The following is a 26989-nucleotide window of genomic DNA, read 5'->3' on the forward strand; positions in this document are numbered from 1 at the left end:
TACCAAACATTCAGAGAAGAACCAAACCTATCTTGCTCAAACTATTCCAAAATATTCAAGAGCAGGGAAGACTCCCAGGCTCATTTTATGAGGTCAACATTATACTAATTCCAAAACCAGATAAAGATAGTAAAAGAAAAAACTACAGGCCAATATCCCTCATAAACATAGACACTAAAATCCTCAACAACATATTAGGGAACCGGATCCAGCACTACATTACAAAGACCATACACCATGGTCAAGTGTGATTTATTCCAAGGATGCATGATTGGTACAAAATATGCAGATCAATAAATGTGATACACCACATAAACAAAATGAAAGATAAAAACCACATGATGGTTTTTAAAACCCACAAATGAAGGATAAAAACCTACTGACAAAAAAAGCATTTGATAAAATCTAGCACCCATTTATGATAGAAACCTCTCAGCACAGTGGGAATAGGGGAACATACCTCAATGTAATAAAAGCTACACATGATAAACCAACAGCCAAACATCATACCCAATTTGCAAAATACAAGCATAGACGTTCACTTTCACAACTCCTATTCAACAGAGTAATGGAAGTCCTCGCCACAACTATTAGACAAGAAGGAATAAAAGGCATCCAAATTGAAATGGAAGAAACTAAAACTGTCATTATTTGCAAGATAACATGAAAATGTATACAGAAAACTCTTAAGTTTCCACCAAAAACCACTAAAACTGATAAATGAATGTAGCTTGCCAGAGAGGCATCCATGCAGGGCTGAAGAGCAGGCTTAAATTTTCTTTAGGTGTCTTGCCTACGCAGCAGCTGGTTGAGGCTTTTACTTCTATATGACAGTTTAACCCTACTCCTACTATTCTGAACCTCTATGCCTACAAAAAATTTCATGTATGAACACAACTTTTGTTTATATTGATGTCATTCTTCAATCCATCAACCACACATGAGCTAATGGCGGTGAAAAGCAGATGTTGTGGTAACCAGAATACACATCTTGGGGAGAGGGAAATAGATAAGGTGATGTGTCAAAAACAGGCTTGCAGTCCACAGTCCCCTGTAGTTGAGTTACTCCCTCTAGATCTGTGCTAGCCAAATGACAGGTACTAGGCATACATAGCTACTGAGCACTGGAAATGTGGCTACTCTAAATTGAGATTTGCTCTATTTGCAAAATACATGCAGGTACAAAAAGAATTTGAACAAGCACATTAATATTTTATACTAATTACAAAGTGAACTATTTTTGACATAATGGGTTAAGCAGTGTATATTACTAAAATTAATTACAGATGTTGGCTACTAGAAAATTTAAAATTGCATACACAGCTCACTGGACAGTACTGCTCTACATCAGAGTGTCCACTGACAGTGAAAGGGGGCCAAGGATGCCTAGTGTGTGCACGCAGGACATTTCTCAAAGAACTGTCCCATGTCTGAAAAAAATCAGCTTATAATTAGCTGAGCCTAGGACCTAATTCGGATTAATACAATATGCTGAATTCTAGGAATTTAACTGCAGTGCAAATTATACTGTAGAGTACTTAGTATTTGTTTCCAACTTCTACCAATATGTTCAACACCTGAAACAATCTCATCACCAACAATGCCATACAATACATCTGCACTTGTATTTATTATAAACAAATGATATCAAGTTAACTCCTTTGTTAACAGCTAGGACCAAAAGTTTTCAAACAAAGATAAATAAAAGATGCAGCTCTGATTGGATTTCATGAATAAAGCTTGCTTGAAAAACAATACTGCTACTCTATGTTCATCCCAAATATATATGCTAAATATTTACAGCAATAAAAACTTCTCTATATTGTACATTATTACATCATTTCCTTGGAGCGATCCATATCTTTCCTACTCTTACAGATGTAGGTAGCATCTATTAAGTTATATTTATCTACAGGCTAGAAATGGAGATTTTACAAAATTCTTAAGGGAAGGTACACGTGCAAAAGAATGAAGTTGAGTTGGACCCCCTTTCCTCACTCCAGATACAAAAACTAATTCAAAATGAACCACAAACCTAAATGTAAGAGCCAAAACTGTAAAACAATTAACAAAAGTACAAGCAAAAAAAATTTTAAGAATTGATAAACTGAAATTTGTGAAAATTAAACTTTTGTAGTTTAAAGAACACCATTTAAAAAAAGACAATCCAAAGAATGGAAGAACACATTTGCAAATCATATTCAAAGAACTTTTATCTAGTTCTACTAGCAAAAACTCCTGCAACTCAATAAAAAAGATCAATAAACCAATTTTAAAATGAGGGAAAAATCTCTTGTGCAAAAGACCCCAATAAACATTTCTCCAAAGCCAAAAAGACATGAAAAAATGGTCAACACTAGCCATAATGGAAATGCAAATCAACCTGCAAGGAGATACCACTTCACCCCCATTAGAATAGCTATAGTCAACCCCCCAAACAAATAAACAAACAAACAAACAAAAAACCAGCCCTGGCTGGTGTAGCTCAGTGGATTGAGCGCAGGCCTGCGAACCACATGATCGCAGTTCCATTCCCAGTCAGGGCACATGCCTGGGTTGCAGGCCAGGTCCCAGCAGGGGACACATGAGAGGCAACCATACATTGATATTTCTCTCCTCTTCTCCTTCCCCTCTAAAGATAAATAAATAAAATCTTAAAAAAAAAAAAAACCCAACAGACTATAACAACCTGCTGAGGATTAAGAGAAACTGGAACCCTCATACACACTTGCTACTGTCAATGTAAAATACTCAGCTGCTGTGAAAAACAGTTTAATAGTTCCTGAAAAGGTTAAACATAAAGTATCATGTGACCCAGCAATCTACTGAATACTTCTAGATATGTCTAAGAATAATGAAAACATATGTCCACAAATGTTCAGAGTATCCTTAACCAAAAGATGAAAACAGTCCACAAGTCCATTAACTGATAAATATAACATGGTATATATCTATATAATGGAATATTATTCAGCAACAACAAAAATAAGTACTGCTACATGTTATACAGTATTTTGCCCCCACCTTAATAAAAATGAGGCCATCTAAACTTCCATGGTTATTTTTATTTGCCAAATAAGGTACTGGTTGAGGTATGTAAAACTGCAAAGATCACAATTAAGTCTGAAATGCTACACTTAGAAATGTTATTAACCTCTTTTGACCTCTGCCACTGGACTCTTCACTAAGGGATTAGTGAGTATTTTACACTAAGACTTTTATACCCCCTTCTATTTGAGCTCTTGGTGGAGGCTTTATTAACAAAGTAACAACATATGTCTAGTCTTCTAATTGCCTATACCTTCAGACTCAGTGCCTTCTATTTGCTTTGAAAAATTATCAACACATGGCTCTTCATGCTTTAGTGATCGCAAGAACTTGTATCAGCATCACTCAGAACAAATAGTTAGCATTACAGGACTATATGTAGAATGAATCCTCCAGAATAAGGATCTCATCATTCTTACTCCAGTAAATTCACTGGGTTCACCCTGGTATTCTAACTGTTCTCCCACTCATTCTCACCTACACTTCAAAACACTCTACAGAATAGTTGAAGTAATCTTTCAAACTGGTATCTCAGATCTGACATCTTTTGAATTTTTAATGAGTATAGAGGGAAGCTATTCAAGCTCCTCTAGCCCCCTTTAACGTTCCAGACTCAACCTGCAGCACTCATCACCTTGCTCACTGCACAAGTTAGCTAAACTGTTCTCTTTGAGTTCTTTGGGTACACATGCAGTCTTTCCTACCCTAGATCCTTCTATCTCCTCACCTCTATCTCCCACTCCATACACGTGCAGGGTATAGAGAAGTCACTGTAATTGATCAAATGTGTCAGAAGTGTTTCTGCAAAGTTTCTTGGTATTATGGACATTCTGGCCAAGCTCTTCTTTGCTGTGAGGCTGTATTATGTATTAGAAGATGTTTAACAGCTCCCCTGGCCTCTACCCACTAGCCAATAGTGGAAGACAGCCAACATACTCAAAATATCCAAATCAATAAAGTTACTGCTGAAAATGAAAAAAATGTCTTTTATTTTATAGAAAAAAATGAATGGACTTTTTTTGACCAACCCAATAAATTAGTTAAGTGGCTATTCTAATGGAAGCATTTCTTTAAGAGAAAAAGAATATAGTTTAGTGTGAAAAATAACAGAAACAGTTTTAGAAAAAGTTATCAAATTCTCATATTTTCAAAGGGTGTGCAATACACAATGTAGCTGAAAACCCAAGTATTATTCTTTTCCAAGCTAATGGCTTCTTGAGACACAGTACACAAAAAAGAGAGAGAGACAGGTCCTGGCATGCCTCTAGGTCTCTCCAAGTAATTTTTACTTTCTGACTTTAATCAATGGAGCAAGAAGTAGTGGATTTCAATTTTGGAAGCCTCATAGCATTCCTCTATCTAAGAACAGGCAAAAAATGAATATAAAGGAATCTTCGAGTAAATATGCAATGCCTTCATGTTGCATACACTTAAACTCTCAATTACATTAAGATACTTAGAAAAACTACAAAGACTTAACATAAGAGATTTAACTGTGTACTTAAGAATAAACTTCAGTCAAGAGAAACTATGAGCAATAGCACAAAAGTCAGAAAGCAGAGGATGACAAGTTTCTTAGGGTAATGAGTAAAACCAGTTTAATGGAAACATGAGATTCCTATATGAGAGAAAAGGGATGTAAAGCTAAGTTAAACTGATTACTACCTCAAGGGTCTTGGAAGGAAAAAATATTTTTTTAAAAATTCTGTACAAGAAACTGAAAATGAATCATTATGAAGCTACTTTGCTTATGAGTATTCTTTGATGCATTTGAACAGTACCCAATATACTTTGAAAAAGGAGGTTAAGGTGTATGTGTCTTTAAGGATAGCACAAAGACTAAAAAGAGGATTCTTTCTAGAAAAATTGTTGTCTAGTATTTCCCAACTTTAAGCCACAGAATTCTTTCTTTATATGGTTGACCACTCATCCTTTAGGTGTCAATTCACAAATTACATCCCATATCTGTTTATCTACTTTATATTGTCTGTTTCCTCCTGTGGGATTAAGGATCAACTAGCCATCAACTTGGAACCTCTTGGCTCCCTATAGCATCATTTAAAAATAAATGACAGAGATAACCTCTACAGATTGCCACAGTTATCAAAAGGCCAGCAGAAGTAAGAAACCCTGCATCACATGCAAGTATATAAAGTTCACCTGTTTAAATAACTAATACAACACAGCAAAAAAGTTTTAAGACATTCATTACCTCCAACACCCACTGAAAATGCACAATACTTAAGAAAAACTGCCCTATCTTCCGTTCTATAAGCTGTATAACATAGAAATCGAAAAAGTGCTTCTCCCAAAATTATGAATTCAAAACAAAAGGCAGCATATTACAGCAGAGTTACTGCAAGGAAAACATTGTTTCCTCTTACATATAAGACATTTTTAATATTGTTCTTCAGTGTCTCTTAATACACACACAAACAATATTTACTCAAAATCCATGTATTTCTGTGTCTTAGCCATCCTGTTTTTGTATTGAGATAGTTAGGACTTCAGTTTTGGATACAGCTAATAGTAATCAAACATTGGACAATGTATCTACATGTCACATGTCAGTGTCCACAACTGTGGAATAGTTGTCTACTGAAGGGAAAACTAAACATTTGCCACATTGCCTACACCAATTTTATAGACATTAAGTGGCAGATGCAAAGTACCTTTAAAAATAAAAACATGCTCAGAATGATTAGGGGAGAAGTGCCAACAGATCATACTTGCTAATGTTTTACCTACATCTGCAAAATCCTAACAAAGATGATAAGAACCACAGAGCAATAACAGAACTAAGGGGATTCACAATTACATACACACCTCAGTCCAGGAATGCACAATGGCTGAATATGCAAGACTTGCAAGAACATAAATCTTGAATTTAAAATAAAAAACATTTTTTTACCCTCACCTGAGGACAGTTTTCTCACTGCTTTTTTAGAGAGAGGAAGGGAGAGAGCAACATGGATGAGAGAGAGAAGCATCAATTGGATGCCTTGCATACGTGCCCAGGAATTGGCAATCATATACTTCAGGATGGGGGACCCTCTGGTTACAAGACAATGCTCCAACCAACTGAGCTACACCAGGGCTTAAATTTAATTTTTTAAATATATGTTAACAGATATTAAGAGAGCATCTGATAAAATTCATATTTTATCAGAACTTTCGTGAAGAGCCTTCACTAATTTTTTGAAATAGCAATTAACTGTCACCTGATTTTCTAAAATAAAGAAGAGGCATTACTATTATACTCAGAAGCTGCAGAAGAACATTAGGAAAGATAACTCTCTCCTCATTGGCTTCTTTCTACATGTACGTATAATACCCCAAAACAAATTATACTACTTTATATGTAGATTTTTCCATTTCATATCCAGCAACATCTTCACTCATTAACATATGTGATTCTAATTACCATTTTTTGGACAAGTTCCCAGTAGTCCTTTTTTATTGCAAAGAAATATAGATGTCATTCTTTCCACAATGCTCGCAACTCCTGTTATTTGTTGAAACACTAAAACAATGCTTTAAGTGTACACATTTATGAAATCATATGCACTATACAGGGATCCTATCCTGTCACTGTTCACAAATACAGATTTTTCTGAACACTGTTGTGTGAGGACATTCTTACATGCATTTCAAGACAAATGCATACATAGGCTAGCATCAGGCTCATATCCTGGCTAGTTCACTAAGTGGACATGGAATCTCAAATCAGTTATTTAACCTCTTCAGGGTTCAGTCTCCTCATTAACATCACGAAGGCAACATTACAGGACTCTCAGGAGCCTAAACAATTTCTACATAAAATGTACTTAGCAACAGAGTATGTCTCCACAGCAGACAAAATGGTCAGATGATTCTTGGTAATACAATTCATCAGACTTTCTAGAACCATACATATAGTTTTCTGTAAAAATGTTTACAATTTAATGTTATTTAGGATTTAGTCAACAGATATTTCTTGAGAAGCGTGCCAAACCCCATGCCAACGATTGAGAATACAAACAAAAAAAAAAATCAGATATGGTCTGCATAATCACAAAGATTACAATCAAGTGGGGGAGACAGACTAGCACACACATACTTCAATGCAGAGAACAGTTTTTCTTGGTACTTATTAAGATTCAAGAAAACGGTCAAAGTTGATTTTATTTTTGGTTGCAAAGAAGAAAATCTTGAATTGTTTATCTAATTGCTGCTGAAGTACAGTTGTCTCCATTTCCCCCCTACAACTCCCCTCCCACCCCAGCCACCCCCACCTCGATCCTACCCACCCCCGGCTTTGTCCATGTGTCCTTTATACATGCTCTTTGACATACATACATGTTCTTTATAATTATCACTTTTCATGGCAATATTATACTCCACATAGCATGCACACATCACAATATGTAATCAGAAGAACATTTGTGTTCTCTATTTACCACTTATCTAGATTTGGGAATTCACAACCCACATAACAATGAAATTAGCAATATTTAACACTGAAAAGAACCATGCAATAGTCATCTTAACAGATTATTCTTGGATTGATTTTAAAAGCCACTTGATGATTGGAATGGTACATACAACTTTAACAAATAAATCAGAGCAAAAAAATTGATAATGAAAATTACATTAAAGGCAACTTTTCCCAAAAGATAGCATAACAATAGGTTGTACAGAGGGGAAAAGAATATCAAAATTTACTAAAACAAAATTTAATGAAATCCAACAAGGGAAGTCATGACAACCAAACAAACTGGTTCTAACAAATGGTTTCAAGAGACAACTAAATCTACACTCAAGTGCAGAATAATATTGAAGGCCAACATTCAATTCCCCTAAAATATGTTAGGATATATATTCTGAAAACTATAGCAGGCAGAGGTGGGGGAAAAGTGTCAAATGGCCCAGTAAATTGACTTTTTGGGGCCCAATTAAGTAGAAAACTATCTGAATCAGGACAGCCCTATGACTGTAAACCTTTCCCTGGACTCCAGATGATAACACTTATCAAATACAAAGGAAGTTCAGAGAAAAAAAAATGAGCTGCTACTTTTCTGAATTATCATTCTCCTCCAAACAGACAACTCACACACTTCTTTCCCTGATCTACACTAAGATTATGAACCGACTTCTAAAAATACAATTAAAACAGTGTACAGATTAAGAAACAAAATCAAAGAGAATCTAATCACAGGGGTAGATAAAAATAGGTTTACAGTTGTACAATAATACAATTAACAAGTAGTAATACAAGAATGAACTCGGTGTTTTACATACCCACAACCGTAAAACTACTTTGCCAACTACTGTATATATCTCGATAGAATAACTTCACTTAAACAGTAACCCAAAATCACTGCAAAGTCTCCCACCAAGTGGGAGTATATGACAAACAGGTAGAGAAAATACTTTGAAAGAAATCTCAGAAAACCAGTAACTTTTCAGACAAATACTGTTTGTTCTATGTCAAATAGTAGAGAAAAAAATAAATTCTATGAAAAAGAACAAAAGGATACAAGGTGGGAGGGAGCTAGGATAAATAGGAGGAGGAACCTGGAGAAGAAATGAAATCAATAAACACAAAAACCACATTTGAAATAATAGAAGAATCAACAGTGCTGTAAGCAAGGTCAACTATAAGGAACATAGGGATGAAAAATATCACAAAGCATACAGCACAAAACAGAGGTGACAGCACCAGAGAAGGTGCCCGATATGAAAGATGAGGCCAACATACGTAACACTGGAGGTTCTGAAGAAAACAGAACACAAGGAAAACACTCAGAAATATAATAAAAGATAGCTTTCTTCAAATAAAGGAAGATGTGAATATGGAGAATGAAAGGGGCTTACCATGTACCAGAAAAAAGATCGTTTAAAAAAATCAATAAAATCTGACACATCTTTACATCCTAGTGAAGTTGCTGAATTTTACACATAAAGAATTCTAAAATCCAGGCAGCAGAAGCATGACACTTATAAAACAAAGAGATGGCTAGTATCAGACTTTTCCATGGAAACACTAAATGCCAAAAGACAATATAGTGATGTCTTGTGCTAAGAGAAAAAAGAAATGGATGTGACCTAAAGAATTATTTTTGTGAGTAATAACATGACTTACACAATCACAAGAAAAATCAAAGTAATTTCACAAATTAAAAAACTGGCAAACTGGCAGTGTTTTCAGACTGAATGCAGCTAAAAGCATCTGCTTAATATCTGAAATCAACAAGCACAATTACCAAATGTTTATTTTGGGAACTATTTGTTTTGTGCCAAGTGACTGATATTATACAGCAAATGTTAAAACTATCAACTTTTCCTTCATTGTAATTTTATTTAGTAAAAGCAGTCAATAACACTCCACCTGTACCCCCTCCACACAGTACTCATCATTTAACAAGTATTTAATTTACTAAACATTTACTGTATACCAAAGATACTGCAAGACACTATGAGAATAAGATAGAAATCATTTTTTCCCTGGAACTTAGTTTAGTTTCCCAAACTTGTGTCAAGAGAAACTGAGATGCTTTATAAACAGTTAAGATTCCTAGTCCCTTACTATCACTTTTAATTATTTAAGGATTTTCTAGTTTGTTTGAATTTCCCAGGTAATCCTGATAGGTTTAGAATTACCATAGCTACAACATATTACAACCTGTTCATGTCTCCTAAATCTTCAAAGGTAGATTAAATAACATCCAGTAATTTACCATTTGACTGTATTTTATTCTAATGTAAAGTTTTTCACAATGGCAGAATAATACATATGCTACATTGCTATAAAATGTTAGATTCTAGATTGACACTGCTTTTTGAATACTCAATAATTTTTAAATGTAAAAAAATAAGAGTAGCAGCAAAAACTACCTCTATGAAAATATGTAACAGCTCAAGAGTTTGATAGGTTAAAAATAAATTGCTATAATATACTAAAAAAATTGTTTATTTGTTCTGGTTATCCAGACGAGTTGTTTATATTATTTTCTGAGGAAAATGAAAGGCAAATCTGGTGCGTTTACTATCATGCCATATTACATACAAATATTAAAATGTGAAATTAGCATCTAGTGAAACATCTTTCCTTTTTAAAAACTTCAGGTACTTCTATAATAACTTACAGAAGAATGTCATCAGAGAGAAGACCAGAGATGAATATTAAATTCTGGCAAGAGTAATGATTTATAATATAGTCTGATGATTGACAATAGTTAAGTGATGATTTTCCTGCTTGCAATTATCATTAAAAAGTTAAACAGCTAACCTACTACTATATAATCCAGCAATCATACCTTATGTATTTGTAACAAAAATTGAGAAGTGACTTCACACAAAAATCTGTGCATGAATATACAACTCCATTAGTAATAGCCAAAAACTGGAAAGAACCAAAATGTCCCTCAACCATGAATGGTTAAACAAACTGAGGTAGAAATGCATTATTGATACATGTTCCCTTGGTTTCTCAGGGGAACTTTTAAGTTTAAAAAATCAATCTTAAAAAGTTACACACTATGATGCCATTTATATAACATTCTTGACATGATAAAATTAGAGACTGAGAACAGAACAGTGGTGGCTAGGGGTTAGGAACGAATGGAAGGAGGAAGGTAGTTGTGGCTATCTACAAAAGAGTAGAACAAGAAATCATGAGGAGCTGTTCTTGTATCTTGACTGTGGCGGTAATCACGTTTATCTACTCATGTGCTAAACTGCATGGAACTAAACACACACACACAAAAGTTCATGTAAAACTGGTGAAATCTGAGAAGGGCTACTGGATTGTATCAATATTGATTTCCTCATTTTAATAATATACTATAGTCATGCAAGATGATGCCATTGCAGCAAACTGAATAAAAGGGTATACTGGATCTCTACAGATTTTTTGTTACAGTTGCATAAAAACCTGTAATTACCTCAAAAATAAAGAGGTTTTTAAAAATGTAAACCAGCTTAAAAAAAAACAAAAACAAAAACAAAAAACAGCTGGGTTTAAACCGAAGTGTGACTGCTCCATCTATTCTCCTGCCTATTAACAAGTATAAGTGGTGTGGTTTTATTCTCATTGCCCTCAAGCATGAAGTCCTTTTTGTCTAAGGTGCTTTCATCATTCCTCCTCACTATAGCCAAAGAACTTCCTATCTCCACTAATGTATGTTTAATCACTCCCACACACTAGTCTAACCTCCATGCCTTTTCTATCATCAAAACTTTCTCCAAAGAAATAATTTTGCTTTCTACAGACAACAACAACATTAGCTGATCATATCAATGAACTTCACACTACACTTCGCCTTCCCATTTGTTTTTGTCCCTTGATTTTTAAAAACACTTTTGGATTTGATGCCATTTCAGAAAGAATGTCTCTATTCAAATATTATTTTACTGTAACTGTCCTTAAAAACATAGTAGTCTCTCTAGTATTGCTATCATTAAATTGCCATAAATTTGAAAAAGCTGAATGTAACCAGAGTTAAGATACTTCATGTCATGACTCACTGTGAAATTCCCAAACCAAACTGATTCATGCTATAAAATATAGCATATTGAGTTAAATTTCAAAAAATATTTTCTATAAAAGAAAAAGCAGTGCCACCTATAATCTTTCCCCTGGTCTTTAACTCCAAAATCTCACTTACTCTTATCTCCTGGAACACAACCACTAGGCTTAGCTGTGAGCCAAAATTAAGGAAAGACAGATAACCACTAGGAAACACAACCACTAGGCTTAGCTGTGAGCCAAAATTAAGGAAAGACAGATAATAGGTATTACTAAACATTTCTAGTACAGGAAGAGTCAGATTACTTCAACAGAGTAATACTGAAAGAATTAATATATTTCTTTGTGCCTACATTCAAAAACTTTTAAATTCAAACTGTAGTATGAAGGGAAAAAACTCACTAAACACTTTTTGATTACCTTATAAATGGTAGAGACTGTTACAAATTTCAGGTTCTTTATTCCATTTAATCCTCAAGCAAACTGATGGAGTGGTAAGACATTTTACAATGACCCATTAAGTGGAAGACATATGGGTTCTTGCCCTAATGCTAATTTTATTTTCACTGTACCACTACACTGTTAATGTATCACTATTTACATGATTGACCTCTACTACAGAATAGCCAACATTTAGTTTTAACCCTTCAAGTAAAGAACAGAATAAAATAAAATACCTACTGTTGATTTTATTATTTTTTGTTACTTTTCTTATCTCCTAAAAGTATATTCTTAAGTTATATTCAAATTCAGAACTATTAACCATAACATTATTCGCTCATTAAGTCACCACATTATCAACATCTACTATGTGCTAAGACAACATGTACCAAACCATTAAGTATGCTGTAAATGATTAGATCACTATTTGAATCAGATTTTCAATTGTGTTTAAGGAACTGGGAATTTAGAAAAACTATTAGAAAACAGAATTTATCTCAAATATCTACAGCATATTGTATATCACCAATCAATTCCTGGCTCTCTGCCTTCCCCCTACCCCCAAAAGATTGTAATTCAATAGTCTAAAAGAAGCCGTATATTTCACTAACAATCCAACCTAATTAAAAAACTTAGAAAGTTCTATAATCTCCTCCCCTACCCTTAGAGTCAAATCCCATTAAAACAACACATATACACAAACCCTAATATAAATAGCTGTAAGCTATCCTTTTCTAAAGATACCATTTAAAAGTGAACTTTTTGTTTTTGGTTAAATTTTTGTCAAAAAATCTATAGGAGTGCACTTATTATTAGGACAATTCTGGGAAAAGGGAAGCTGTGGAGTGGCTGTACAGAGGATAACTGACTGAGAAAAAGTAGTACACAAAGGGCTTCCTTAACTGATGTTTTCTTTCTTAAATGAGTGGGGAGTACACAATTCTGGAGAGCTACAGCATTTCACCACCTTGCATTACCATTCTTTTAACTCTACTATCTATCATTTCATATTTCTAGAATATAAATTAAAATATTCTGAAAAGTGGTTTTCAACAAAACCTTTGAAAAAGAAACTCCAAATGAAGTCTTACCAAGAAGAGATACACAGTATAAAACAGATTAAAAATGTACTTGGTCTCTCTTCTCTTTCTCCTAACAGTGAAGGCACTTTTACAGAACACACATGGTAACAAAGGTGGTATTTTAAAAGCATTAAAGAGACTCATTTAACAAATACAGAAGTCCTCACTCAGTGTCACAGGCAGGTTCCGAGACTAGTAAAACAGCAAATAACAAAACCAATTTTACGACAGGCTAATTGATACAAACAAAAGTTCCTATGGCATCTCATCAACTTTATAATGAAGCTACATTTAACGAACATTGTTATTTGAGAAACTATAAGTAAAATCTGCCATGTTTAATGTAAAAATTGATGCTACAGTGATCTCTACAGCAATAATTGAATAGCAGATAATAATCAGTGTATACACTACAATAGTAATAAGCTGCCTTTTTAGTATCAGTGAACTGTTAGCTCCAACCTAAGGCCAACCCTTTTATTTGTCCACTAAATCTCAATGGTGGTCCAGCAATTTACCCTTCTAGTTTTTCCCTCCAATGAATCAGTTCCATTGGCACCAACTGCCTAAAAAGAAAAACCTTTTCTTTAATCCACATCCTACTCCAGCCAGTTTTATTCTCTACCCCACTTTTATAGCAAAATTTCTCTAATAAACAATCTGTCAGCCACTGTCTTTTTCTTTTCACCTACTACTCTCAGAAATCCAACCCAATCCGGTCTTGACTGCCAAGTCCATTGAAACTGCTCTCAGTAAGGTCAATGCATACACTTCTTCACGTGGCTTCCAGGAGATATACTCACTCTACGTTCTCTTTCACTTCACTAGTTGCTACCTTTCAATCCCCTTTGTTAGTCCCTTCTCAAGTTCCTGATTTCTAAATATCACAGCAACACAGGACCAAACCAAAGCCATCCCCTTCTGCCTATAGCATGGGGGGACAAACTTCCTGCTGGTGAAATATGACTACACCCATTCCTTTATATAATGTCCACTGCCGTGAAGACGAAAATATTTACGATCTAGCCCTGAAGAGAAAGTCTGCAAATCCCAGGTCTTGACTCATTTTCTATAGTTAGAATGGAATTTAGTCTCATGATTTTAAACTCACTCTATATACTGATGATTCCAGCCCAATCTCTTCCTAAAACTCCAGACTCATAAGCCATCTACCTACTCCATACCCTTTGGTGCAATAAACAGGATTCTTACAGATCTAACACAAGCAAAACACAAAACTCCACATTCTCACACCTCAAACCTTTTGTTCCATGGTCATCTCAATACATAACAACTTCAGCTTACTTCAGCTTCAGCATTCTGAACTTGTAGTTCACCAGTTGATGCTCGCAAAATACCTCCAGAATCACACCACTTCTATTGTATCATCCTAATCTCTCACTTCAACTAATGTGATATTGTCCTAAATGATCTCCTGCTTCTCTTATTCATGTAAATTAGGTCACTCGGTATTTTCCAATGGCTTTTCATCTTACTCTAAGCAAAAGCCTAAACCCTTTTCAAAGCCTACAAGGTTTTTCAGGATCTGGCCCTTGCTACCTCTCTGAGATTATCTTTTATCACCTCTCCACTCTAAAAACACTGGTGCTACACTGGTGCTATCTTGCTCAAACACATTAAGCACACTCTTATCACAAGGCCTTGACATTTACTGTTTGCTGCCTGGAATATACTTCCCTCACCCCACATTCATGTCCGTCTTCCTCATTTTCATAGAGCAACACCTACTCCTTTCTGCTGAGCAAACCACTGCTTGCCAGGATTACTCTTATTTGCTCTTATTTAGCCATATTTTTCCATAAAGCAGCACTTTTCTCCAACTTATGTATTATTAGTTTTTTTTAATTATCTACCTCCTCCTAAGAAAGTATCTGTTTGAGAGCCTGGCACCAGTAATGCTCAATATATTTGTGAATGCTATACCAATCTCTCACGCCCCCCGTAACGTTTTCTTACTTTACACATTCTGTTATAGAGACACAGTCATCTTGGTTGATTTGTACCAATGCACTACTACAGATTTCTTCACTCTAGGATTTCTGATGTTTTCTACCTTTCATTTCTAATCTACCTTTGACATCTTAGGTGTCTGCCAGTTATAGCAAATAAAAAATCTACAGCATATGAAAATTAAGTTCTACTCACTGCAAAATGTTTTCATTCCCCAAGACAGTCCCCACCTTGGGGTTCCTTGAACTTCCTGAGTATACCACACTTTATTAATTCAGAAGAAAACTCAGTATTATTTTATGTACCATCTTTAATATCAATTACTATAATCTTTGACACAATGAAGTACAATTAAGGACCAAGGAGAAAATGAAAAGTGAACTCAGCACAAGTTGGTTTGCTTACATAAAACTAAAGAAAAATAATTAATACAGAAGTAAATTTTTATTTCTATGAAACAAGCTTCCAAAATGTATGATTTATATAGGTAACAATACTTTATGACATTAATACAGCTTTATAATATTCTTATTATATTGCCTCAATATGTAATTCTTACTGGCATTGAATACAGAGAAGTGCCTTCAGAAGAACGATGGTGTGAGGGATCCCCTCGGTCTCTTAAAGTTTCAACAATTTGAATAGCCACAATTCCACAAAGGATTTCCTGCTCAATATACAAACATGTCTGAGATATCCATGCATTGAAACATCTAAAGGTGGACGAGTGGGAGCAAAAGAGGGAGGTGAGAAGGGAGAAGAGCTCAAAGGAGCCATAGACTCAGGGGTGCAGCCCAGAGCTCACCATGGGACTAAGAGAGGAGGAAGGAGGTTGTGGATAACACCTTCTTTGGTGGGCAGAAGCGAAAAGAATTAGCATTGCTACAGGAGTGGGCAGTGCAAGCTGTGGCTGAGCTCAATGACCTGGGCAGGGACAAAACACAGAGGTATGGCCACAGTAGTCTGGCAATCAGCATTCTAGATAGAGAAACAAAACCTTGGGGCCTGGCCACCTTCCCTTAACCTCCCAGAGCTCACCTACCCTCACCCTCCATGTAGAATTGCAGAGTTCATTATCTGCAAATTGAAAAACTGGTACTAGAGAAACACCTTTTGAGCAAAGGGAACCCACTGTGACTAATCCTAGGGTCAGAATTAGTTGAGTGGAAAAGGGGGAGAGGAGAGGGGGGAGGAACATGCGGAGGTCTGCTGGTCTTCATTGTTTGGAGGGCTAAGCAACAAAGGAGGTGGCAAGATTCCACCAGCTCACCCCACACCTACACATTGAGGCTACACTTCAGATGGCATCTGGCCGTGGAGGACAGTACTGGTATTTCATGGAATTGGAGCCCCATCACAGTGTTCTGCTGCAGGGCTGGTCCCCTGGGACCCAAGCAACTGGACCACAAGGGAGGGTTCTCCCTCCCCAGGGAACATAGGCCATTTTCCAATATCCCATGATCTGAAAAGCCAGAGATGTGCAGGACGGCTAAAAAATTGTGACTCAGTACCACCTGATGTAAAACAATAGAAAGACTTCTTTTCATCAATCTACTACAGAAGTGCCACTCACACACAGATTAGACAGAAAAGGAATCCATCAACTACTATGAATAACCAAGGTAACAAGGCAGCTCACAAAGTAAATAAAAAATCTCCAGAGAAAAACAAACTTTAAGATATGGAAATATGTGATTTTAATGACAGAACTCAAGATTGAAGTTCTGGAAAAAACAAAGAGATTGAAACTTTAAAAAAGAACCAAACAAATTCTGGAGATGAGACACTCAATAAAGAGATTGAGAATGAAGTACTGAGCACAGAAAATACAGTGAGCCAGAAAGAGGAACACTTAGTGACACTGAAGATAGAAATTTAGAAATAATACAGAGAAAAGAGAGAGACTTGAGCATAATTTAAAAAAATGAAAGAACTCTATGAGTACTATCCAACTCCACCAGAAAGAGTAATTTAAAAATAAAAGGTGTAATAAAAAAAGAGAGGGAGAAGGGGACAGCCTAATCAAACAAATAGTTGATAAGAACTCCCTAAACCTATACAAAGAACTAGATCCTTGAATCCAAGAAGCAAAATCAAAACACTTAATAACCACAATTTAAAAGGCCTTCCACAAGGCACACTGTATTGAAATTGTAAAAAAAATACTGAAAGAATTCTCAAGGCGCTCAAGGAAAAGAAGTAACCTATAAAAGTTATCATCAGAAACTCTACAAGTGGAACCAAATAGTCAAAGCACTGAAAGAGAGAAATTATCAGCCAGGAATAATATAGCCACCAAAGCTACCCTTTAACTATGAAGGGGAAATGAAGACTTTTCCAGACATACAGAAACTGAGGGAATTTATCACCAGGAAAACTCTATTGCAGGAGGTACTCAAGAGGGTTATTCTGAAAACCAAAAAACAAAAGGTCATAAAACTACAAGAAAGATCACCAACAAACTTAACAGCATAAACCCGGACAATTTGTGAAACAAAAACATGAAAGAGGAGGAAAGGAAAGGCCTGAATTTGCAAATAGAGATCAGACACATAAAAAAGGAAAAGAACTACTGTATACATAAAACTTTCTTCTTCATAAATCTAATGGCAACCACACACACAAAAAAACCCAAAACAGAGACACATAACTTAAAGGGCGGGGGGGGGGGGGGGAGGACAGAGAAAGAAGGTATGGAATACCATCAAACTAAAACAACACTCACCAAACAAAACAAAACAAAAACAACATCTGCCAAGATGGAGGCGTAGGTGAAAGCACTGTGCCTCCTCCCACAACCAAGTTTAAAAACAACAAAGTTTTAGCAACAAAAATGCAGCCAAAACCAAAGAAAACTGAACTTCACGGAAGTCTGACAACAAACCCTTCAGCCAAACCAGTAAGAGGGGCAGAGCCAGCAGCAGAGCAGGGTCTGGCAGGAAAGATCCACCAGGCGCGCTGACAGCTGTAGGTGGATCCCAGGGGTGGAGAAGTGGGCGGACCCACCGAGGGCGCAAGGCGGTGGACTCACTGAAGGCGCGGGGCGGCAGACTCACTGAAGGCTGACCACAGTCACACATTTGCCCACAGATAAACTGGTAAAGGAGGGAGCGGTGAGATATACCGTGCAGGCCCCAGTGGCAGGAAGCTGCAGAGGGGACCGCCATTGTCCCTCTGACCCCGCCCCCACCTACAGCGTCACAACCCAGCAACCTGGGTGGCCCTGCCCTGGTGAACATCCAAGGCTCTGCTCCTCATACCTAATAGGCACAAACAGATCAAAACATGGCTCAAGAAGAACTTAAGAGCCCCAGAGCCGATAAACCTAAGTGATGAAGAAATAGCCAAACTTTCAGATGCACAGTTCAAAACACTGGTGATCAGGGTGCTCACAGAACTGGTTGATTTTAGTCACAAATTAGAGGAACATATGAAGGCTAAACTAACTGAAATGAAGGGAAATGCACAGGAAACCAATAGTAATGGAAAGAAAACTGAGACTCAAATCAAAGGAGTGGACCAGAAAGAAGAAAAAAATGACCAAACAGAAAAGAATGTAGAAACAAGAATTCAACAATATGAGGAGAGGCTTAGGAACCTTCAGGACACCTTTAAACGTTCCAACATCCGAATTATAGGGGTGCCAGAAGGGGAAGAGGAAGAGCCACACGTGGAAAACTTATTTGAACAAATAATAAAGGAGAACTTCCCCAATCTGGAAAAGGAAATAGACTTTCAGGAAATCCAGGAAGCTCAGAGAGTCCCAAAGAAGTTGGACCCAAGAAGGAACACACCAAGCCATATCATCATTACATTAGCCAAGATTGAAATGAAGGAGAGAATTCTAGAAGCAGCAAGAGATAAGGGGACAGTCACCTACAAAGCAGTTCCCATCAGACTGTCAGCTGATTTCTCAAAAGAGACCTTACAGGCAAGAAGGGGCTGACAAGAAGTATTCCAAGTCATGAAATCCAAAGACCTACATCCAAGATTGCTCTATCCAGCAAAGCTTTCATTTAGAATGGAAGGGCAGATAAAGTGCTTCTCAGATAAGATCAAATTCAAGGAGTTCATCATCACCAAGCTCTTATTATATGAAATGTTAAAGGGACTTAGCTAAGAAAAAGAAGATAAGAAAGATGAACAGTGAAAGAACAGCAAACTCACAGTTATCAACAACCACACCTAAAACAAAAGCAAATTAAGAGGACAGCTAGATCAGGAGTGAACCATAGAAATGAAGATCACATGGAGGATTAGCAACAGGGGAGTGGGAGAAGGAGAAGGGGGGAGAAGGTACAGCAAATAAGTAGCATAGATGGTAGGTAGAAAATAGGTAGGGGGGAGTGCAAGAATAGTAGGGGAGATATAGAATCTAAAGAACTTTGAAACACGTGGTCATAAACTAAAGGTGGAAACGGTGGGGGAGGGGTGTGCAGGGTGGAGGGGAATGAAAGGGGGAGAATAGAACAACTATAATGGCATAATCAATAAAAAAAACCTGAAGCACTATTCTAACACATGTTATGATGCCTACAAAACCCTGCTGCCAAAAATAATACAGAAAAAAAGAAGAAAAGTACAACCAATATACAGACGCAAAATTCCTAAGCAAAAGACTAGGAAAACAAATATGATACATTAAAAAAAAAAACACATCACATTCAGGTGGGGTCCATTCCAAGGGTACAAGGATGGTTCAAAATATGCAAACTCATCAATATACCACATTAATAAAACAAACAGTATTTTCATAATGATCTTATCAGTAGATGTAGAAAAATAGCATTTGATTAAGACATAATGTCCATTTATGATTAAAACACACTGAATAAAACAGGTATAGAAAGTATCTCAACATAATACAGGCCATATATGAGAAACTTACGCTAATATCATACTCAGTGATTAGAAACTGAAAACTTTTCCTCTAAAATCAGGAACAGGACAGGAATATCCACTTTTACAACTCTTAATCAACATAGTACTCAAAGTCCCAGCCACAGTGATCCAACAACAGAAAGAAAAGGAATCCAAATAGGGAAGAAAAAAGTGAAACTGTCACCTTTTTGCAGATAACATGATTCTGTATATAGAAAACCCTAAAAACTCCCACCAAAAACCTATCAGAAATAATAAAGTTGCAGAATAAAAATTAATGTACATTCCACTGCATTGTATATACTAATAAAATTTCAGAAAAAGAATGAAAAGAATTTCTTTCATGGTTCAACAAATAAAATACCTAGAAATAAACTAAAAAAGGATAAGAAGGATCTATATACTGAAAACTCAAAAGCCTTATTAAAAGGCATTGAAAAAGCCATAATGAAATGGAAAGAGATTCTGTGTTCAGACTGGAAAAATAAACACAGTTAAAATGTCCCTATTACTCAAAGCAATATATACACTGAGTGCAATTCCCATTAAAATTCCATTGACATTTTTTTAAATAGAAGGAAAAAAATAATCAGATTTGTATGGAACCACAAAAGATCCCAAATAACCACAGTAATCCTTAGAAAAAAAGGACAAAGCCAGAAGTCTCATACTACCTGACTTCAAATTATACTACAAAACAATAATCAAAACAGCATGGTACTGGCAAACAAACAAACAAAGATAGAGAGCCAATGGAACAAACCCGAAAAATAACTTTTGACTGAAGAGCCAAAATCAAACAATGGAGAAAAGAAATCCTCTTCAATAAAGGGATTGGGATAACTGGATAATTATCCAATTGGGATTGGGATAATTCCTGGGATAATTGGAAAGCCACACACACAGAATGAAACTAGATTAGTTTGCCCCCGTGTAAAAAAAATAACTAAAAATTGATCAAAGACCTAAATATAAGATCTGAAACAAATTGCATAAAAGGCACTAAACTTACAGACCTTGTTCATGGAGAACATTTTAAGAATTTGACCCCAAAGGCTAAGGAAGTAAAGGCAAAAATAAATAAATGGATAAAAGGGAGTATATCTAACTAAAAAAGGTTCTGCACAGCAAAATAAACCAGCAAAAAGGCAACCAACCAAACACAGGATATTTGCATAACAGTTCCAACAAGGGATTAATATCCAAAGTATATAAAAAACTCAACACCAAACAACCCAATTAAAAAATGGGCAGCATTATTCATGGTGGCCAAGATATGGAAATAACCAAAGTGTCTTTCAATAGATGATTGGGTAAAGATGTGGTACATACAGACAATGGAGTACTACTCAGCAATAAGATAAAGTACTGCCATTTCAACCACGTGAAAGGGCCTTGAGAATATTATGCTAAGCAAAGAAGTCAGTCAAAAAAAGTAACAGCCATATGATTTTATTCATGTGTGGGATATAAAACAAAATCATAGACACAGACAACAGTACAGTGGTGGTAGGGGGTAGTAAAGAGAAAAGGGGGCCAAATATATAGTGATGAAAGATGATTTGAATTTAGGTGGTGGGCACACAACATACATATCATGTACCAGAAATTTATACTTGAAACCTACTGTATTCTGCTGTCTACAATGCGTATTTTGCCCAAATTTTTGAGGGAAAAATAAGATGCATATTATGCATGGGTAGTATTAATTCTATATCTATATAAATGTTTTGATCTTTTATTTATGCTTATGCATTAAAAATGTAACTCTAGAAAGCAATAATGATATCCATATGCAAAATACCCTGGAATACGATAATCGGTTTTGTTTTTAAATACAAATAAATAAAAATTTGAACTGAAAAATTAAAATAGAATTTTTTCCTAAAGTTGGGGTCAAAAACATGGGTGTATATTATACACAGTAAAATATGGTAGTAGTCCCAAATATTTAGGACAATCTCATCTTAAAATTGTCACACATTAAATGAATTAAAGTGGCAATGTTCTAACTAGTAGGAAGGAAAAACAGCCTTCTTGGACCCAAAATAATCCATTCACATACACGCTAAAAATTCACTGCTAATGTAAAACAGCACAATTATTGTTAACAAATACCTATATTTTTAATGCAACCAAAAAACTAAGGTATAAGACACATTTCTTTGTAACACAGGGGCTTGTAAAAATCTTTACAATATTGTATGTTTCTATGGTTTGAATCAAAGGATATTCCAACATTCTCTAGTACATATAATCCCCAGTGATAAAATGTCACTGAGAATGAGAAGGTGCTTGAGTACTGACAACTCCAAAAGGATCCTATTTAAACCCAAAATATGTCACAATTGCTTCCAGAAAAAATAAAGGACACTCTGCAGATTTAAAGGTTCCAGGTTATCTTGACATCAAAGGTTCTGATTCAGTTGCCCTTAAGTGGGACTGAGTGATACTTTTAAACACCCCAATGATTCTGGAACAAGTGGTCCATAAACCACAGTCTGAGAAATAATGGTACATATTTATGACCATGGGAAAAAAGCTACAATGTTTCTCTAAAACATAACAGAGTTCTCTGAAATATATTTAAGTATATACTCTGAATAATACTGAAAAATTTACAACACTTAAAATTACTGGCAGTAACAAGACATAGAAACAACCCAAGTGCCCATGAATAGAAAGATGAGTTGATAAAAAGTTGTGGTACATATACACACTACCACTCGGCCTTAAAAAAAAAAAAAGCTTTTGAGAGAGTGTGGACAGACCTAGAGGATACTATACTAAGCAAATTAAGTCAGACAGAACAAGACACATATCCTATGATTTCACTTATGTGCAAAATCTAATGAACAAGATAAAACAGAAACAGACTCACAGAGAACAGACCAACAGTTGTCAGAGGGGAAGTTGGGGGGCTGGGTGAAAAAGGTGAATAAATTAAGCAGTACAAACTGGTAGTTACAAAATACACAGAGATGTAGATTACAGCATAGGGAATATAGTCAATAATATCTTGATAAATACGTATGGGGTCAGGTGGGCACTTGAAGCAGCAAGGGGGCCACTATGTAAAGTACATGATTTTCTAATCAGTTTGCTGTACACGTGAAACTAATACAGAATAACAGTCAATGTAAACTATAATAAAAAATAGTACAAAATATTACTGGCAGTACATTTTCACTTTGTTTAAAAAACAAAAACAAAAAAGCCCTCTATAGATCCTAAATAACTGCAGTGGATTTAGTCTTGAAAATCAGGTATTTAGTCCTCTGGCAGGCAAAAAGACTTATGAGAAACCAAGCTTTTAAACAATCTGTTGCAGCCCTGAGTAAGAATCATATTGCCACAGATTACACTGTAATCCCTTCGCTTATACCATTTCAATTCATTCAAATGTTATTACTGTCTAGTAATTATTCTCAATCACCCATTTTATATGTAATTTGCAAACTACCTAAATGAAAGAAAATATCTGAGATATCCAGTGAGAAGGAAGAACAAAGACAGACTGTGAGGCAAAAATGTGCCTGAAATGCTCTACAAGGAGGTATATATGCCTCAAGCACAGGAGTAGATGCTAGAGGCATAAAGTCAGAGAGATAATAATAGAGGGAGTAATAAATTGTATAGGGCCTGTGGGCCTTTGTAAGAACTATTCAGAGAATTTTGAGCACAGGAGTGACTTGATATGATTGCTGCACTGAGAATAAATTGAAGAGTTAGAAAGTAGGAAAGCAGAAAGACTAGTAATGAAGATTCGAGCTTACTGACCTAAGCAACTAGGAGGCAGTAGTTTCTATTTAACAAAATGAAGGAACAGTGGGAAAAGGTTTGAGAGGGGGAAATGAGCTTTCAGACCCCACAAGATAATCATCATAAAAGGTTACAAATAATTTCTAAATAAGTGCCTGAAAAATAGGAAGGAATTAACTAGGCAAAAGTAGCTGAAGCAGAGATGGTATTCTAAAAAGAAATAGCAAGTGTGGAAGTTCTCACATGTGACAAAACACTTATTATCTTCAAAGAACTGAAGCATACAGGAGGGCTAGAAAAATACAAAAAGGTGCAGTAGGCTGTTCACTGAAACATTTGGACTTTACCTTAAGGGCAGTTAGAAGAAGATTTTTATACCAAAAATGAGCAAACATGCTTTTCTCAAAAGGTAATTCTGATTCGAGGAATAAAATTGGAAGGAAGGAAGGGGTGCTATGGTAGGCTGTTCCTTTAATTCAGGCAAAGAGGATAATGAACTGAACTAGAAAAAAAATGAACAGATTGAAGAGCTAGCTATTTCAGAGGCAAAAATCTAAGGGACTACAAGCATGTTTCACCCAAACCTCAGTGCTCATTCCACAGCCATAAAAACCTACATGTGACAAATATTTGCTTCATGCTAGTTATCTACATTTTGAAAATTCCATTTTTAACCAAAAATAAATTGCCAAATTTAGGTATTAATATTTACACTGTATTTTCCCAGGTGGGAGCTCACCAAGGAAGGCCATGTTCAGTTTCAGTGCCAAGATCGTGAAGCCCAATGGCAAGAACCCAGAGAGGTTTGAGTCCGGCATTTCCCAGGCTTTGCTGGAGCTAGATACCAACTCAGACCTGAGACCCAGCTATGGGAGATCACAGCAACCAAGTAAGTGGGTGGCAGTTGGAAAGTTATTCTTCAACCGAAATCTTTCCAGAAAATCCAAGTCCAGCTGCAACAGGGGTTGGGAGAAAAAGTTCAGTAGGAAGCACACTGTCATTATCACTCAGAGAATTCTACCCAAGATAACTTGAAAACGTTGTTCAAAAAAAAAACCAAAAGTGTCCCAAGAGCTGAACTTGATAGCCATGCACAATGGGACTGGATGGACTTGGTTTTCCTAAGTGAAATCATGGGCAAGAAAATTCACATAAAATTCGACAGTAGCCAACTCATAAAGGTTCAATTTGGAGAAGGCCAGAACAACATGGAACACAAAGTTGAAACCTTTTCTGGTGTCTATGAGAAGAGAAGCTCATGGGGCAAGGATGCTAATTTTCATTTCCCGAGTTTCAGTTGTAAACAAAAATGATTAAAATATCATCCAAAACAAAAACATTTACACTATACTTACATACTATAAACTTAAAACCAGTTTAAATGACGATCTTAAATGGCACTATATACATGCATTATACATTTGTTTTGTAATACCCTATATATTTCATCGATGAGTAAAAAACCAGAAAAGGCTATACATTTAAAATATAAATACACAAAAATTTCTGGAATATATAATTAGTATCTTTCATATTTTTAAAGTAAGCCAGCCAAAACTGGTATTTCAGCAGTAGATTTGAGTTTCAAATATTTAATACTCAGTATTTTGAGTCAAAATGAGTATTTCCCAGCTTGAAACAACAAATATTGTATTTGGTGGGCAAAAAAATTAGATGATGTATTTATTGACAAGATTACAAACTAAACCACTTTTTCTATATAAACAAAACTGATTTTTACAGTATATACAGTAAAAACTTTAGGACTTCTGCTTACAATAGTCTTGAAAATTTTCATTTTTGTTTTTCAAATTAATAGCTAGAGAAAACTATTATGCTGTTCCACTCTCCTCTATATAGATAATGAGCTGAAAAAAAATGCTAAATGAACACTGGTGGTTAATATTCCAGAAGTTCCCACGTAAACACAAGAAGCCAAGTATACTCTATTACACTTATGGCAGGAAAAGTTTAGTTACCATGAAATGGCAGGACACACAGAAAATATATGAAAGCATGAATTAAAGCACAAAAATCAGATTTTCCTACACATCTCTCAAGCCATTTATTTGAAACTGGAAAATTATCAATTCAACCTTGTTCAAAAAAATGGGAAAGAAAACAAAAGCAGCAGCCAAGGAGTTATACTTACAAAGAGTCAAAAAGCTAACTAACTACCATCAAAACGAAAATCATGACATTGAGATGCTAAGACTGGTGCTCTTTCCACTTTACATTTATTTCATCGTAATTCCTATTATCAAGTTAACAACAATCTATCTCTAGCAGGATACCACATTTAAAGATACATATATCCAAATCCAAATAGAAACCTTCTTACAGTCAGAATGCAGTCAATATACAAAGAGTTCTGGCTCTATGACTCAACAATCTTTTTGTTAGATTTTAAATTTTAGGTGGTAGTAGTTCATTAATATGATCTCTGACATGTTTATTAAAAACTCAGAAAACAACAAGTAAGGGACTTCTAAAGTAACACTGCACAAAATAAATCAGAAGCCTTCTATACGCTTCTCTTTCTCCACTGGCACCAATGTAAACGACATGGAAAAGATTAGAGATACTGGAGCGCTCAGAATTTCACAAGGTTAGTCTGACTGCAGTAAGCTTCTGCATAAATTATGAAAAGTTATGAGTTGCTCTGAAAGAAATGGGTGCACTTGATGTGTAAACTGTATTGTGGACAGGAAGTCACTGTCACAGAATATGGAGACAAAATGATTTCCTACAAGCAAAGGTGTCAGACAAGGATATATTTTATCTTCCTACGTGTTTAATCTGTACACAGAACCTATTATAGGTAAAGCGCAGAGAAAAGAGAGGTAAAAACTGGTAGACTAGCAATAATTTAAGATATGTAGTGATACCATCTTACTGGTGGAAAGTAACAATGATTTAAAATGACTTCTGATGAAACTTAAAGAAAGCACCACAGCAGGACTGCATTTAAACGTCAAGAAGACAAAAATCATCACCACAGAAGGCATACAAAACTCTAACAAAGACAATGAAGACCTACAGAAGGCATACACAACTTTAACACAGACAATGAAGATATCAAAATTATTACAAAAAGATTTTGCTTACCTTGGTTCACTCATCAATTCCAATGGGAGACTGCAGCCAAAAAATGAAGAGAAGGCTGAGACTCAAAAGGGCAGCAAAGGAAGAAATTAGGAAAGATCATTAAGAGCAAAGACGTGTCATTAGAGACCAAGAATAAGGTCATCCACATCCTCATATTTCCAATTACTATGTACAGGTGCCCAAGTGA

The 26989-nt window shown here is 35.7% G+C and overlaps 1 protein-coding gene and 1 pseudogene across 8 annotated transcripts in view; one reads left to right on the forward strand and one right to left on the reverse strand.

The window, feature by feature from the left end:
- WAC (WW domain containing adaptor with coiled-coil) overlaps positions 1-26989 on the reverse strand; it is a 93974-nt gene that overhangs the window by 49381 nt on the left and 17604 nt on the right. The gene's annotated exons all lie outside the window — the stretch shown is intronic.
- Positions 24445-25007, forward strand: LOC128628615 (40S ribosomal protein S7-like; annotated as a pseudogene).

The sequence above is a fragment of the Artibeus jamaicensis genome, unplaced genomic scaffold, assembly GCF_021234435.1.
Source record: "Artibeus jamaicensis isolate MK-2021 breed Jamaican fruit bat unplaced genomic scaffold, CSHL_Jam_final contig_867, whole genome shotgun sequence".
NCBI lineage: Eukaryota > Metazoa > Chordata > Mammalia > Chiroptera > Phyllostomidae > Artibeus > Artibeus jamaicensis.